This window comes from Apium graveolens, chromosome 6, assembly GCF_009905375.1.
Source record: "Apium graveolens cultivar Ventura chromosome 6, ASM990537v1, whole genome shotgun sequence".
Lineage (NCBI taxonomy): Eukaryota > Viridiplantae > Streptophyta > Magnoliopsida > Apiales > Apiaceae > Apium > Apium graveolens.
In genome coordinates this window covers 222,858,800-222,862,774 of record NC_133652.1, presented here as the reverse complement: position 1 = coordinate 222,862,774, position 3,975 = coordinate 222,858,800, and positions in this window count along the sequence as shown.

The window sequence follows — 3,975 nt, the reverse complement described above, 5'->3', positions numbered from 1 at the left end:
CCCAGGAACCAAATTTAGTTGGTGAGAGGCTACATGATGGGGTAGACCTTAATGACACAAACACAAATATACGGGTTTCATCAGTTTTAACTGAAGACCCTGTGATAGTTTCCAATGCAGCTTCATGTGTAAATCAACCTTCACATGTTGAAAGGTTTGAGGGAAGTACTCCTGAGGGGGAGCTATCTAAATCCTCTCCAATTTAGTTGGAGGTTCCTCTTGCAGGAACAACTCCCCTCAAAACCCTAGCTGAGATTGCACTCACAATTGAAGCTAGAAGTTTAATTGACAATGAGCCTGCTTTGGGGGAGGCAAGTATATCACATTCAAGTGACAGTACTTTGAAAGAGTACAGGGGTTTGAGGCTAGAGTACATGACAATAATCTACTCAACTCCCCTCCTATTCCAACAGAAGTTCCTAACACAAGTGGAGAACAACAAACTATCACAATCACAATTCAACATGTGAGTCAAACTATGACTTCTGTCAAAGGTGATGTTTTAGAACCTCAACCCTCCACCTCAAATCCTACCAATATTCCTTCAACATCAAACTCCACACAACAACCCTCTCACCCAATAAAACAATGGTTATACAATGCTCAATCCCAACCAAACACAGTGGATGATCTTCTGGTTGATCAACTCTCAGGCCTTGCGAAAATCACATAACATCTGCTCACTACAGATATGTCAAATCAAGACTATCAGAAAATTCTGCTTACCTATAATGAAGATGTTGATAAGCAAAAGTAAAAGATAGTGAATGAAGCTGAGCAGGATGTCAATGTGGATGGTTGGCTTTCTAAGGACTTCACCTTGGAGATGGATAAGGTCTTGACAAGGTTCAGAGAGGAATATATCACCATTTTAGGGAGTAATGCCAAGATCATCACTCTACAAGAAGTCTAAGATGCAGTCAATGAAGTCTACAAGGCTCAAATCAAGGCTTTTCACCTCTTTGGTAAAGCACTACAAGTGAATTTGACTTGACTGGTCATCAAGACAAAATCAGAAATTTGGTAAGAGAGAAGATGGATGAAATTATCCCTTCACAAGTTGAGATTAAATCTAAATTCAAAACCTTTGCAGAATAGATGGCAATATTTGATCTAACTGTAGTGGATGCATATATCAAAAATCTAGGATAATCTTTTGTGGCTTTGCATGAGGTGGTTTAACAGCACATTACAAATTCAAATGACACCAGACTCAAGATGAATCAACTTTATCAAAGCAGATATGAGCCATCTTCTCTTTTGATGGAAGGAATCAAGGAAGCTGTCCAAGCCACATTTGGTACTTCAATATCTTCAGGCTCTCAACAACCCATATCAACCTCCACCAACTTGCAAATCCATGATCTTCAATATCAAGTCTCTACCTTACAGTCAACCAATGAGTCTCTAAAAACTGAAGTATCTCAGCTCACAACCATGGTTCAAAGTCAACATGCTGGTATTCAAACCTTGGTGGACTCCCATAAGCATCTATAAATGCAGAATTTTGTGTCTTTGGGAGCCATCATGGGTGCACTCAACATTCCACTTCCTGCACTTCTAGAAGTCGTGAGGCCTGAAATCCCTACATCTCTTATCCTACCTGCTAACAAGACTAAGGGAGAGATTGAGGCTAGGCTACTAAGATCATCCCAAACATCTACATCTATTCAAGCTGCTAATAAAGGAAAATCTGAAGAAGTTGATATTGGAATGGAAAGGCTTATAAAAGCAGTCGAGGGACCTATTCTGAGCAAGGAATTTGAAAATTTACTAAAGGCTCTCAGGCCTTCTCTTAAAAATAACTTCATCACCTACAAGAGGGCTTTGAACAAGACTATAAACTTAATAAGGGTGATTTTGGTAACCAAGGGTAATTTTCAGGAAATGAGAGCTGTGATAAATATCAATGACTCATGTATAGACAGATGCATGCATGTGTCCCTTAATTTTCTTACCTCAAGAAGCGAATCAAAATTGGATATCTTCATTGAAAAAGTCAACAGAGTAATCAGTGGAGACACTCTCTTTCTTAAGGAATTATAAAAAGCTCAAGAAGCTGCTTTCCAGAAGCATATCTCCAGCCGAGCAAGAGAGTGGCATACATCTGTCCAATCACCAAGGAACTCAAGAACTTTCTTGTTCCCAGAAATTGTGTCATGGCACACAAAAAGCTTATAATGACTTTGGAAACTGGATTGAAGACCAAAACGAACAATATTGATGAAGATATATAGATGATAAGGATTTCGGGGAGATATTTGAGAGATCTTGAAGCCAAGTTGCCCATAACACAATTTAATAAGGATGACTTGGATGATGATGAGCAGAAGAAAGATGATCAAAAACCTTCTGGCTCAAATCCAAGTCAATCCTCCAAGGCAACTGGAAGCAAAGAAGATGACAAGAAAAGAGATGCTAAGAAAAAGGGAAATGATGAGAAGAAAGGTGATGAGAGAATAAGGAAGAAGAGGGAGGATAGTTCGGAAATCAAGAAAAATGTCCAGTCAATTCAAATTCAACTTTCTCAACCCTCTAAGACATCAAACTCAAACATTATACTACATTTAACCTCTAAGCCTAAGTTTTTGTACAAACACACTGTAAATACCATACTAAAAACACCAATCACTTCCAGCCAAACTTCACTAAAGAAATTCTCAAACCTACCTTCTTTCAAGCCACCAATCAAAGTTCATTACAAATTTGTTAGAAGAAAACCAAAGAAACTGCAAGTTGTTAGTCCCTAACAATGCAACAAGAATTACAGAAGGGGGGTTGAATGTAATTCTAGTAAACTTTTTTTTGAACTATAAAATGTTCTAACTCAAACTATGTATATATATGTGTTTTGATTTGCAAGTTGCGGAATAACAAGTTAAGTGAATCAAAAACACAAAGTAATAGAAACACAAGCTTTTAAAACTTTTTGGTGGATTTGAAAGTATCCACCTAATATATATATATATATATATATATATCGATTTAAGAACTCTATGAAGAACAAGTTATCTCACAGCTGCTTTACAAGTGAACAAACAAACTATAGAGAAATTCTTAACAGTTACAGCCTTTTCTATTTCTCTTCTAAAAGTGTTTGCTTCGTTATTAGTTTCACTAGCTATACTTGGTTTATATATCACCAAGTTTACATGGTAATAAGACAGGATAATAAAACAAAACTATCAAGTCAAACTCCATGTTACTTCACTACTCTATTCCAGCATCTTTGAAAATCTTCTTAACTTGCATGGAAATGGTAATGCTTCTTTGTTCTTCATTTCCTGTTAAATAGGCTTCCACATTCCTTTTGTAAACACCCAACACATGTGACTGTCTTATCACTGTCAATAAATGTTTGAATTGATCATCTGTCGGGTACATGCTTGTCATCCGTCGGGTTGCCTTGTTGATCATCCGTCGGGTAACTTTGTTGATTATCCGCCGGGTAGCTATTTGACACTTGACTTCATTTCACTTATGCAGAATTACAAGACATCTTATATTTACAATTAATCAGCCTATTCTGTATATCTAATAATAGTCAACATGACTCATATGCTACTACAGGATCTATACAAAATTGTTCACAAAAAAGTGTTACAATACTTATTGTTACATAAGCTACTCACTCGATGGATGTCAAATCATCATCCTTCGGGACTATATTGAGTCATCCGTCGGGACTATATTTGATCATCCATCGAGTGCTACATTTTTCACTAAGTTAAATCTACTAAGGTGTTTTGTAAATGTAATCATCAAGTCCACAACATATTCCCAACAATCTCCCCCAATTTATGCCTACTAGAATTGTAGCCATAAATTAAGAGAAACTTGATGATAACAAAATACCCTAAAAATACATATTTAAAAGGTAGTAGATAAAACTAAAAAGTGCTGCATTATTTACTGAAAAATTTATAAGTCAAAGTGTTCAAAGATTTGCTCACAGTCATTTTCAAGGTGCTCCTA